Source organism: Aptenodytes forsteri, unplaced genomic scaffold (genome assembly GCF_000699145.1).
Source record: "Aptenodytes forsteri isolate BGI_AS27 unplaced genomic scaffold, ASM69914v1 Scaffold23, whole genome shotgun sequence".
Lineage (NCBI taxonomy): Eukaryota > Metazoa > Chordata > Aves > Sphenisciformes > Spheniscidae > Aptenodytes > Aptenodytes forsteri.
This window is the reverse complement of record NW_008796043.1, coordinates 1,522,234-1,536,372: the sequence shown is the minus strand read 5'-3', so window position 1 is coordinate 1,536,372 and position 14,139 is coordinate 1,522,234. Positions and strand designations below refer to the sequence as shown.

Below are 14,139 nucleotides of genomic sequence, written 5' to 3'. Positions count from 1 at the left end.
GGGGGCACGCACGGCTTCTCGCCGCTTCAGCTCCCATCACACAGATTTTGGGGTACGGCGTGCGCCGGAGCGGAGGGACCCAGAAAACCCTCTGTATTGCAAGGGATGGTTTGAGCTCCAGGGAATAAAAATACAGTGGTCTGGCTGCTCTTGTGTTGCCGGTGAGGAAAAATTCAGCCCCCTCCCCAACGTCGGTCTCCATTTCTGTCAAAACCTATGTATATCCTTTGTGTAAAGAGGAATGTATGGGATACAGCTCTATTTTGAATCACAACACTGCCACGCTTGAAACGTAAGAGGAAAACGCAAAATAAAAATAAACGTCACCAGTATTTTTTGTGGTGCGGTTCGAGATGAAAACCTGACCCATTTCAGGGCATTGCTGTTCATTGCTGACACGTATTAAGAGTTGGAACTGAAGTTCCAGGCATCAAACACGACAGCGAGATCCACAGCGACTAACGCTATTTTTTCCCGGGGGAGGCAGGCAGTCATTTCGGGGCAATCCTCGCTGCGCGGCGCTGAGGGCGGCACGCTCGGGGCGGCGCATCCTGCCTCTGGAGAGCTTTCTCGGCCAGGGGCAGGGGAAAGGCTTCGAAATGGCTTATGTCCTTCCTCTCAATGATTCATAAGAGAGGTGCTGAACCTTCGGTATTATTAGAGAGATAAAACCCACGGACTGTGGGGCTTGATAATGGGCAACTACGCTGCTATCCATATTACCTTGTAAAATTGAAGTATTGATTTTTTTAAAGCATGGTTTGCTACTTAGCAGACCAATCCCACTACTATTGTAGTCAGTGGGATTTTGCTATTGACTGTAGTGGGAATAGTTTTTTGCCTTTAAAATGGTCTATTTCACATTATTACGGTAATGTCATTCAGCAGTTCTTAAAATCGGCGTTCTTGGCTTTGGACATTTTAAAAGATTAATGTACAAATTATTTCAGCTCAACTTACGCACCTAATTTCTGCTCATGTCACGTCCAAAGTTTTGTTTAGACAAATAAGATAACTTACTGCTCCAGATGGTTGTGGGTGGATTGGACCTAATAGATTCTCCAGTTTCATGTTTTTAAGGGTTTTTGGTTTGTGGTTTGGGTTTTTTTAATTTTACAGAAGCCTACATTTAGAAACTCATTTGTAGATCTCCTCTTGTGTGCAGCTTAGACTGCATTTGGTTGCTCACCAAAATAGCGTGCCTTCCAAAGAAAGATTAAAAATACTAAAATGCAGCCAGCACAGTGAGTGGTTCAGTTCAACTGATGTTACACAAACGGGCTGATCCTACTGCCCATAGATAATATACATTTGAATCTTGGCACCTGCCGTTGGATTCGAATTCAAAATGAGAAACAGCAGGCCTCGAGGTCTGGAAATAAAGGCAACACAAGGAAAAAAATGATTCTCTGCCTATTAGTAAATAATAATCTGCACCAGCAAAGACAAATGACAAGGATCGAACAAAAGGCGTAGCTGCGGACAGCAAATAGATACTGGGGCTATGACACAATGGCGAACACATTCAAATTCAAATTGCGAGGTGTATCTATATTAATTATTTGCCTATTTGTGTAACGACAAGCTTTTCAGTGTCTAGCAACATTCTGCTTAGCTACTTTCTGCTATATCATGCTGTGATACTCATTAAATTCAATGTTGACTAATAAACTCCAATTTGAAATAAATGCGGGGGAATAGACATAGACTTTGTTCAAAATTTTGCTGAAATCAAATTTCCATGAAAAATGCCCCCCAAAAAAATCATGTTTCATCTTCCTCACGTTTACCAGTAAGTTTTAATTGTTAGGTAGTTAATATCTTAAGGTTGTTCTGTGCTTATAGGTGGCCAACAGGTATGCTTAGCTGCTTAAATACTGGTTTTGAAGATCAGTAGTAGTTTTATTACCAAATTAACAGGAAGCATCAGCCTTCTTTTACCTGGTTTATTTCATTAGCTTTATTATTATTATTATTGTGAAATGTGTGATACACGTTTTCCGGACTTATTTTACTTTCCCCAGCCTCCACCTCTCACACAGCTGACTTTCTTGCTTTAGGACGAGCTCATAGGGAGCTATTAGGCCAAAGTCTGTTTATACTTGATTGGCTTTAACACTTTATTCCGTTTGTTCTCTCATCTCACTTTTCTTCCACTCTTATTAGAAGCAGGATTTCTCTAATGCAAATACAGTTCAAAGGGACAGGGAAAAGGGAGAGAGATCTGAATTCTCCCCATAGCAGATGTCCTAATGCAATATCCATAGAAAAGGGACAATACGTAAAAACAAGCAAACAAACCACCTCAACAGTGTAATTGAGGATAAGTGTATGATGCGTTGTGTACGTTTAGTTGGGAAGGGGAAAGGATGAGAGATGCACTTTTAATTTACTTAAGTATGTGGAGAGTTTAAAGGACTAAGATCAAGCTTGTTCTCCAGTTTGTTTTTTCCCTCCCTAAACAATCAGAGTATGGGGATTTCTACAACGGACAGCTGTCTGTACAGCACATTGCGATGAGTGCAACTCTGGCATTGCAGAAGATTATAACCAAAGAGGTGGGAGCAGGGTGCCGCTAGTATTATTTTACAGCTGAATTTGGCCTTGCTGTAATTAAACCTTTCTAGATATTCTTACACATTTCATAAACATGTCTATACACTTACTAAGCACTGGTCTAGTACATTGGAATATACTGTGGCAAAACCGGATAGCAGTTACAGGTAAATTATTCTTTACAAATAGAACTTTATCTGAACGTATCCTGTTGAGAACTCGGTCACTGCCACCCAGCCAACCAATACCAACTGATCGGAGTATTGAGCGCACATGGCGGATGCTTTGTGGGCGGACTCCTCCCCTGGGCACTGGCCATTATAAAGCCTAAGCATCACCCAAGGACTGCATCATGTCTTCAAAACAGGGGCATAATCTTTGTGCCAAAAAAAAATGATTCACAGACCTTCTGCTGGTCCTATCCCAGGAGGGGATTTTCATCCACCGCAATTTAAGATGACAGAACTGGTCCTTCAAAGCCTCGCAGATTTCACCAGCTTGACCCCTTCCAACTTCTTACAGCCACAGTTTTTCAGCTCTTTTGTAGGTCTGTTTGTTAGTTCACTCTTTGGATCTATTAGGCAAATTAACAATTCACTTTAAAATACTCACAGAACCATCTATGTTGTACTTTATTTGCTTGCTTTCAAATTACAGCAAGAATGATAATGCAAATTTGTTAAATTTTTTGAAGTCTGTATATGTGAAAATTTTCCTGACTTTACATTTATTAAGAATTAAATTTAAAAAAAAAATCTGGTAATTACCTATAAATTCATTAAAGTTCAACGATAAGTGGCAGAAAAGACATAGTTCATTAGAATTCTATTAATTAAATTGTTCTACTTATTATTAATAAAATTTGACCCGCTTTCACCTACTTAAGAATGCTTTTGCCTACTCAGTTTTTGAAAACAGTCCTTTTGGTTCAAGTTGAAAATGTAGGGGTTCAAGTAGGAATACAGGTAAAACAATCTTCTCCACAGTTTCCTCGAAGTCCAGTGTATCTTGCCAAAATTGGGCTGATTTGGAGAAAATAATATTAGAATTTGCTATGCAGAAGGGCAGTTAAAAAGGAAGAAAATAGTTTTATTTTAACCAGCTTTATTTAGCTCTAGACCTAGCTTTATTTATATTGCTTTATTATTTGCTTCGGTGCAAATTTAACTCCTTGGAAGCTCACCATACGCCCAATTCAGCTCTCAGTTACACCAAAACAATGATAACCAGGCCTTGTGCGCTCGTAAAACAAAGCCGAGGATTTGTGTAGGTTTTCTAAAAAAGCAGGGTCAAAGTCCAATGAGTTTACAGTATAAGTCCTTTTGAGAAGTTCCAGTTTTTGCTGCTGCATCCATACAGAACTTATTATCCCATCTCCTTGTTGGATAAGCCCAAATTGAGACAAAAAGGGGTAAATAGATGTGGTCTCTGAACTACAGGTTTTAGATGGATGCCTGGAATTGGAATACAGCACTTATTAAAAGAAAGCTGAGCTGTTTGCTGTCTACAAATGAAATACTTTAGTATTACGGCAACCATGGCCGTGGGGCTTTGCTGAACTCTCAGAATATAAAAAGATAAAGGTTATCAAAAGATGTCATAAAAAAAAATTATGACTATGTCTAGATTAAGGGAGAAAAGAACGAGTTACATTCTTTATTGTTTTCCACTGCTGTTTCTTGAGAAATGCAATGGGACGAGTCATCTAATTAGATATATGCCACACTTGCTGATCAGACTGGTCAAAAGCAAAGTCTTCCAGAAATTGTAATCATTTGAATGAGCTAACGTCCTCTCATATTTGCAATTAATTCCCTAATAATTCTGCTCTTTTTTTCTTTTCTTCCCACCATAGTAAGATTTTGGTAATGGTTGCAACAAGCATCGGGGAAAAAAAAAACAACCTAGCACAAGTAGGCAAAAATATGGAGGTGAAAACAGCACATTACTTCTCATCACAAGTGGAGTAAATTGGAAAACAGAGGTGGTTCATCGCAGACTTTCTGTGTAAATCACTGTAATCTCATGCACTGGTCCACATAGGATAGTGCTGGAGCTCAGAAACTTGATGGTCTCCTTCCTTCCTCCAGACTAGTAATATCACTACAGCAACAAGCCACAGAAACTGCTACAGTCAAACTGACCAACGAACCATCTAGTCCCAGTCTCCAAGGGAGTCTGCAAAACATGTTTCAGAGCTCAGTAATTAGTAAATAAACAAATAAATCTCTAAACAAAATACGGTGCATCCAGGTGCACTGTGCAATAACGACCAAATTATTTCCCTCTGCTAGCTTCAGCAAACCTAGTAACACATACTTAAAACTTAATAATCTATTCATGAAACAAGAGCATGAAGGCTGAGACCACCAGCGACACTAAAATTCAGTACAAAGGGGAAGGGAAGATGCTGGGATTTCACCACGCTCCACAAGTCTTTCCTTCCATTGACTGTATGGGCTGGAACATGACTAACCCTGATAGATGCTCTACGGGAAAACACGTGGGGAGATGCTGCAAGACACCAGGTAACAGCAAGGCAGCAGGTAAGTGCCATCACCAATGCCCGCGCTCCCAGGGGAACAGAGGAGGAAGGGCAGGAACGTGACCTTGTCCTCACTTCTGCTCCAGCCAGCAAAGCTGAACTGACGTAAAGAGCGTACTACATCCTTACGAGAGCCGCGGAGCTATCATTCTCTTGTAAAATCCTTGGAAGAAATTTTGGCTGTATCAGTAAGAGTTTCTCTAGGGGCTGCAATGCAGACTTCCCATTCCCAACACTATGGGTTATAAAACAATGGCCTAGCTTTGAATTTACCTTTTGAGATGGTTGTCAAAAGAGTCTTAGAAGACAGAATAGGATTAAAGGGTGGACGCTAATTTTTCTCTCTCTGCTGTTCATCAGTATTTACACCACACCATTTCTCTCAGCTTCCTTCTACCTCTTCACGTCTGTTTTCTACTGTGCATTTTCTCTTAACGTTCATCTTTCTGGGTGATATAACCATTAAAACCTATTTCTCTTATAAGTACCCCTTTTCTTTAATTAGCTTAGTTACCTTCCCTGGACCTTTCATCTGTCATGACCTTTTAGAGATGAGGTAAATACACTAAGCATGTTATTAAAGGCAAGGACATACCATTTAGTTAATGAGAAGAATAAGTTTTCAATATTATTCTCTATACTTTTCCTAATGCCGATTTTTGTTATCCCTGCTATGCTTAATGAAGAGATGGTTATTGATTTGTTTGAAATTATTCCTAAATATTTCCCTTGATATGTTATACTAATACTATACATTTTAAATGTGTATGAAAAGCTTGAATTCTTCCTTTCCTCTCAAAAAGCTAATGTCACAATGGCATAAAATGTAAATTATCTGGCAGTGGTCTGTAGGGAATTCTGCCTGCCATGATTTCTCCTTTTTTCCTTTGTTATGATATTTCTATTTTCCCTCCCAATTCTTCCTTGACTTGCTTAACCTAATTAATTTGCATTTCCATCCAGTGTTGAAACCCCTTCATTTGTCTGAGTTTTATGTGTATATATGTATACATACATACTTACGTGTGTGTATATACACACATTGGACTGCATTTGTATCACTCTCGAACATTTCCTATGGCTTCCCAACTCTTCACCAGCTTTAATTTGTCATCATAGCCAAAGTGTCAACCCTGCTTTAGTAAAGTCAGTATCAGATTGGTTTCATTTCAGAAGGAAGCCAGAACCAAATTTTCACCTGAAAATTATTTAAAAGACTTCTGAACACGGCAGGTTAGAGGAACATAATTAACCCTCACAAAATCCAAACTAGTTGCACCAACCAGTTCATACTGACACTTAACAACTCTATTCTTAATGATTTTTTTTATTGCTTTTTTTTTCTGGTGTTGAAATATGGTTCACTGGTCTGTCATTTCTATGAATGATCTTTACCGCCTTTTTTCTTCTCTTTCTACTATGTTTTTGGCCATCTTCCAGTATCATTGCTGTATATAGTGGCAAATGATATATTTTAATAATATTTTAGTTGCTTCATTCTTAAGTTCTTTAGTGTTCTTGGATTTGTATTGGTTCCGGTGATGCACTGCAATTTAACATCTTGATTTGCCATCACCTCTTTTTGTATTCCTCTATTTCTGACCACTTCAGTTTCATCACCTGAAAAATGTAAACCCAGGACAGGTATTTCCTCATTGCCCACAACAGAGAAGATACACGCTGAAAAATGAAGTTCTGTGAAACCTTTTTCTACTCCTTGTCTTTCCTTTCTGCTGAAACTTCTGGCCATACCTTAGCTGTTCTTCTCTTATTGTATCTGAATACTTGTATAACTACTTGCTTGTTACTCATTTTCTGTCAGCTCAGGGTAGTGAGCACTAGTCCATTCACAAGTTTAATTTCCCACATGCCAACACAATGCTGCTTTACCCTACAGATAGGTCATGATTTAGTGGCAGTTACTTCAGCTGTGGGTCTGCCTGGAGCAAAAGTTTTCTACAAAACCCACCTGGCAGTACTGGTAGTGGTATGCATAAGTCCAGAGGCAACAAAGAGAGCAATCACAAGATGTAGACATGTAAAAATTGTACGGTGAGTTAAGAGTCCTAAGTCATTTAAGTGCAAGTGATCTCACCTCCTAAGTTTTCTTAAGTACAGTCAAAATGTTATCGCATCCATCTCTTGTTGTATTAAAAACTTTGGGGTAACAAAATTTACAAAACTTCCAGACACACCGATCTTACTGGCAATATGATACATATAACCTCTCATTTCCCAGAGAAGCTTAATTACAGGCTCTGAAGTGAAAAAGGTTGAATGAGTTTCATCTTAGGCTCAAGTAGGTCATTTAATAAAAATTGTCCTTCCAAGTCTATACAGAATATTTATTGCTGAAAAAAGTCTTTACTTGAGGTTAACTCTAACATAGATCAGATTTATTAAGTAAAATGTTCACTACAGATAGCCCCTTAAGTTGAAGAGTATCCACACACACAACTAAATGGTTCAAACCCTACAATTCAATTTTAACAACTAGCTTTAATCCCTGCAGACGCACATAGTAACTGTCAGGTTTTGCAACTTGCAGAGTTATTGAATAAGCAGTTAGAAGCCTGTACAACTGTTTGTGATGAAGTTGTTCATCGCTAAGAAAATCCATTTGCATCCAGAACAATGTTCAACACCATAATTTGTAGCAGGTCCTTCCTGGATATTGGCAATGCCTACCTGGATATTTTATGTTTATAAACCATTAGAAAATACATTGCTAGTGGAAATGTAAAGTTTTGAGGCTCACCTATTTAAATAGAACAAAAAGGTAATTTAAGAAAGCTACAGGATCACTTTCACTGCTGCTGCAGGACAATGCAAACAACTCTCATGTACCAGCTAGTATCTCCTGAGTTTTCTGAAGTCAGTGAGGCTTCTGGCAGGTTTAAAATGACATATACAAGATCAAAACATCTTTTATGTCCTGGAAAGCACTACTCATTTTGGAGGCTGTGTTGATCAGGGTCAACCTACTCAACAAGGAACAAAAGATTCCTGTGATGCTCTGTGGTGCATGGGAGGCTGCAGAATCTGGTAGGATCCTCCTGGAGAGGGTTTCCTGCCACGCTCTCTCATGATCTTTCTCCACATCTACCTCATTTATATCTCTCTTCAACATTTGCCCTGCTTGTTTTGTTCCTCTTTTACCAGCAAACTCTCAACAGGTGTATCTCTATCCTGCGTAGGGGGAAAGATCAAGACCCAAATAGCTTCCTTCAGACCAAACCAAACAGCTGCTGGTTGCCTCCTTTCAACAGCAGACCAAAACTCACGGTTCAATGTCAGCCAATTTTAATTTATTTCTGTAGTGTAAAATGAAATTTGAATCATTAGCTCCCACATTCGTCCAGCACTAGCACTAGCCTTCTTCTCACAGAGGCCTGTGTTCACGATAAGCCCTCTCTACATGGAGTCTTTCTGTGTATATATGTGTGTAGTCTCTCTGGATTGTGTCTCCTTTCTGTTGAGAGCGTTGAACAAGAACAACGGTGATCACCTCAAAAGTTAGTGAAAGAAACAAACTGTCTCCATAAAAGGATCAGAAGAAGTCCCATTATGCTGTACTGATGCCTATCAGCCCATTTTAGCACCAACCTGCTAGCAAATGCCTGCTTATTTCTCACTGATCACGTAGCTACGTACCCACAGAAACAACACGCAGTACCTCTGAAGAAAATCAGGGCTGAAGTGTCTGAGCTGGAGTCCCTACCATGCTGCATCATGACTGAATCCAGTGTAGCTTCACTGACAAGAGGCTGAGGGTAAGACACTGAAGAACCAAGTTCACGATCGCCTCGGTCTTCTCAGCAAAGGTTCACAGCAGCATGAAAATTAAACTGGGAGGTTTTATTTTGGATCACTAGAAAGATTCGGGGTTTCGAACTACAAGCCTGGCCTTTACCAGGGGATAGCACTGAATCTGTCATCCTCTCTCATTATATGCATGGGATGGATATATCAGTAGTAGGTTTTGTTACGGTATGGCAACACCCTATTTAATGTTTCTAAAGTAACGTTAACAGTTTCTAGTTTTACAGAAGAAGCACTTTAAAATGCTCCCTCTTTAAAAATTTGCTCTCTTTGGTTCATGTTTCTTTGGAAAATTCTAGCCCAGCATTGTTACCAAGAAATCTCAGATCCTCGTCTCCCTTTGCCTCTCTCTCACACACGCACATGTGGAGATAGTGTCTTACATATGGCCGCTTTAACATTTTTAAATTTCAGGACAGAGTTACTCTCTTCATTCATGAACATTTCACTGAATGCCTGCATTAAGAGTTGCCAAATAAATGGGTTTTGCTCCATCTGCTATGACCATTTTCCAGCACTGTCTGTCTGATTCACCAGCATCCCTCCTCACTGAGTCCATCGGGAGGTCTGCAAACGGCAGGACAGAGGCTGCGGGTAACAGGAGGAGACGAAGCTCTGCAGACCTGAACAGGGGTTAAGGAAAATGTGGCGGGCAGTTAAAATGGGACGGATACGGCAGGGCTCGAATACCGCTTCCGAGCCCGGAAGGTGCATTTAACGGGACCGTGAACTACCACAGAATTGTACCTTGGGATAAATTATAGCTCACCCTCAGCATCACCTTTCTGTGGTACTTACTGCCATTATGTGTTGGCAGTTCAGTAGGCTACAGAGCTACCAATATATATTTGACAAACTCCTTTATTCATTTTTTATATTGATGGCTACAAAAATGGGGAGAAATGCAATGAAGCAAAGCTGCATATTTTCAGATTGCTATAAAATGCCCTAAAATAATGAACAATTTAAAACATAAGATAATTTAAAGCACCATATTTTGAGATATAAGCTATTTGTACTGTGATCTGTTTCTTCCATTGTTCACAAACAAAGTAATTTATATAAAATCAAACAAACCATAAACTCATACGTCCATCTACTATTCTTCATCACTAACAGAACGAGAGGTGGGCTGGGATACAGCCTGTTCCATAGAACTGACTGGCCTATAATTTTAAGCCCTAAATCCCGTAATCAGATTCAGTAGTACAGCCCTGCACCTGCAGAGCGCCTCACGGGTCTGCCAGCGGCAATCTAAGAGGTACCAGATCCTCCTGGAGGATATAAAGATTTAACTAAACTGAACAAAATTTGGTTTCTGAATGAAAGTTCATTCTATGCTTATAATTGGAAAATATAAAAGACGACACGGGAAAATCCATACATTAGGCTTGTGATTTCATTAAAGTCGGTAGAGTCATTCCAAATTAATAATGGCATAAAAGCAATCCGAACTTGGCCTTTAAGGTTATATTCTATTAGTTTGCTAATACCATGTAAATTCTATATTTGAGATGTACCCTGTAGTCATCTTGGCCCTTCTTTTTTAAAGCAAAGTTCTGCTTAGAATCTGCTGATACAGCTTGGGCTGTTATTTTGTAACTTACTTTTAAATCAAGACTGATAGGAGCCGTATTTGTGTCTATGGACAACATTAAGCAAGAGAAAGGAAAGTGGTGAAATTTGTTTTCAAGTTGCCAGTTGATAAATAGTTCCAGTTAAAGAACTATGCAGAAAACACACACAAAAAAATCCACCATAAAAATCATGTATACGATTGGAGAAGATATTATACTAGAAATATCAGTTCCGTGCATCTTTATGGATTGTGAGCACCAACCATTAAAAGTCGATACTGTCAGCCATTTGGCGTATTTGTTGGCCTGACATGTTTATACAGCACGTCTAGGCCAGGCACAATCTATCTCACTACTTTCATAAAGTGCAGCTTGGGCTTAATGAAAGAAAACCTAGAACAGTAGCAATCTGAAAAGTTGCAGAAGTGAGATACTGTCTGGGTTGCATATGGGAATATCTTACTGTGTGTTGTCCCACTCTGGACCTAAAATGGCTGTTTTGCAGTGGATGTTGTTGCCTGGTGATGAAAAGTGCATCTCCTAGGTCACAGAGGGATGTGAACGTTCAGAAATTGATTTGTTCCTGTTGCTCTTGAGGAGACCATACCCATGAAATAGATTAAGCCAGCACATAATCATCTATACATTCTCCTTGCTGGCATGCTTAAACTTGATATTGAAGATAGGCCTGTGAGTTTGAGCTACTTACCGACCAGGCAAGGGAAAAACAGGATAATGCCTTGTGCGCTACTGCCCACGGAATATGAAAGTAGACCAAGCCTCAGCTACTGTGAGACTGCAAGACACCCCTGCTTCAATTAAGTCTGTGTTATACATCTAGCCTGTTCCGGTGCAACCTCCCAGTTGCTATCAGGCTCTCTTTCTTTCATTAGAATCAAGTAGTTAATTAGCCCCAGCCTGTCCTCTCTCCTTCTCTCTTTCCCTTTAACGCAGCAGTAATGATGTCTAATTACCAGCAGCAGTGGATTACAGCACCATCAGGAGCAAATCTCCCTGGCTGACAGCAAAGCTGAGCAGCAAATCTTAAAGCTTCAAGGAGAGAATAATTCCTAACGAAGTATTTGAATATTTGCTTGGTTTTGACCAGCTTGTGACTGTAGAGTCCAACTTCTAATTTCATCCATCCTGTTACTGCAGAGGGAGCGCTCATGCTGCCAGCAGTGATTAATTTTAAATTGAAATTACTTTTACCTATGGTGAGATCAAGTGATGGACAAGAAGAGGGAGAGGATGAGGGAGAGATTCACGGTTTGGGCATCTGTTACTGTTCGTGGCTCTCTCTGCAGACTGGACGAGCTCAAATGTACAGGATAACAACGAGAGAGGGGAAAAAAAACAACAGCGAGGATGTTTCTAAATGGTCATAAATTAATAAACTCTTAAATAATTAGTAAGTTAAAGAAATGAGAGAATGGGCTTTTAGGGCTTACCAACAATTACTGATGAAAATCCAGTCTTTCCCCCTGTAACTTATTATTCCTGACTGGGTAAAATCCTAGGCCTCTTGAAGTCAATAGGAGCTTTGCCACTGCCTTTTTCCAGGCCAGGGGCTGCACCCCTGTTCTGTCAAATGGGTTGTTTCAGAGCCTTCAGCGCCTGGCAGGCGCTGCCCCTGCCCTGGCAATAGCTCATACAAACCCTTGCCACCCCACGGGTCTACTTAAATACTCCTCTGCCTTTTGTGATGGGATAGTGGCACCAGATTCATGGGTTTAGGAGGGGGGCGGCATTTGTTTCTCAGAGCTGGCTGTTGTGTAAGAGTGCTGAGTATCAACTTCTCTCATTTATGTTGGACAACAGATTTATGCTGGCCAGCAGGAGGAAATTTTACCTACATGCAAGACCTTTTCCATAAGGGTTTATATGTCATTGTTCAAATAATGTACAGATATTCAGGAATTGCTTACAGATAGGTCACGCTAGCTTTCCTTTTTTGATTTTATTAGCAGGCATTCTTATTTTATTAGGATGCCTGCTTGGTTGCTTAAGCTATCTAAAGATAGTTACTTCTATATGGATATAAATACATATATAGGGACATACAGAGACATTCAGAGTTGACGGTATGATTCCCCCAAATGAACAAAGGTAAGAGCAGCAAGGCGCTCGACCTCTGACTGAAATCTCTGAAGGAAAAAAAATGAGAAAAATTTTGATTATTTGATCTGAAAATAAAATAGAAGACGGGATGCAAGGTGGGACTGCAGGCTCTCATGGCCTAGCAAAGGTGAGAGAAAATAGACAAGCTGATCATCACTGAGCCATGTGTTTCAGAGGCCCAGAACAGCACTTAATTTTTAAATTCCATCTTGTAAAATTAAGGTTAGCCTTTTTATTTAGTAGCGTAGTCAATGTAATTTTTAAAAATACTGAATTTGCTTACAGTTTTGAACTTGCAGTGAAAAGGATAGTCTTAGGAATAAAAGATCGTGCCTACTGGCTCTCCAAAATTATTATTCCAGTAAGCAGAAGAGATATTAAAAAATACCGACCTAATTGGAGACTTCAGCTTCAGACAACATTTTCGCTATAAATTGTATCTACAGTACCCTCTGGGGTCAGAGATTAGCACCCAGTCATCTAACGGTAGAACAGAAATCTGCCAAGTAACCTGGATCTATAGGCAGACCTAGAACACTTTGGTGAATAAAAACCATAGAGAAGGAACAAACTCTGTCCAGAGCTTCTCTTTCACTTTCAATCTTCGTATTTGTAAACTCCTTAAAATTAATTTCCCACCTCTGCCTCCTCGCAGCCATGACAGCAGTGATGACAAGGGGGCAAATATAAGCCGGCCCCCGGGAATGCCCAGGTTTATGACTTCAGCGAGGCAGAGAGAGGCAGATTTCCCCGGCAGCCTACGTCACAACCCAACCCAGAATACTTTCCAAGAAGCCCCCTTTGCTGCGCCACCCAGCAACCTTCCTGTTAGGTCAGAATAAGCTGCCACTCCAAAGGAAAAAAAAAAAAAATATCGCTCATCCAAGCCAAATGCCCAGGCAGGAATATTTTTAATTGCCGGGTTTCCTTTCTCGGCTCCCCTTCCCCGGCCGCCCCACGCACAGACAAAAGAAGCTTAGCTTGCATGACCCAGAGCATAAGAAGTAAGCTGCCACTCCAAAGGAAAAAAAAAGAGAATATCGCTCATCCAAGCCAAATGCCCAGGCAGGAATATTTTTAATTGCCGGGTTTCCTTTCTCGGCTCCCCTTCCCCGGCCGCCCCACGCACAGACAAAAGAAGCTTAGCTTGCATGACCCAGAGCATAAGAAGTAAGAATAATGATACATGAAGAGAGTTCAATAGGCAAAACCTACTTGCAGCCAACAGTCCCCATCTTCTTAAATAGGAAAATCTGTCGCTTCTGCCACCACCAAGCATAATAGCTCTCCCGCTGTCAGACCAGCGCCGAGCTCTGCAGCTCCAGCGCCTGCCGGGGGATGCCACGCTACCCTGGCGCATCAAATTGAGTTTTAAGCCTTAGGGCTGCGAGACTCGGGCAACCCCAGAAAGAGGAACAAAATACACCCTTCCCTTCGGTCATGCGGAACCCTCTCTCCGTGGAGCATCCATCCTCTCTCCCCGCCGCCGTTACTATCGCCGCCGGGCCTCTCACCCCA

The 14,139-nt window shown here is 40.6% G+C and overlaps 1 protein-coding gene across 3 annotated transcripts in view; it reads right to left on the bottom strand.

Annotated features, from left to right (window-relative positions):
* NOL4 (nucleolar protein 4) overlaps positions 1 to 14,139 on the bottom strand; it is a 207,446-nt gene that overhangs the window by 192,528 nt on the left and 779 nt on the right. The gene's annotated exons all lie outside the window — the stretch shown is intronic.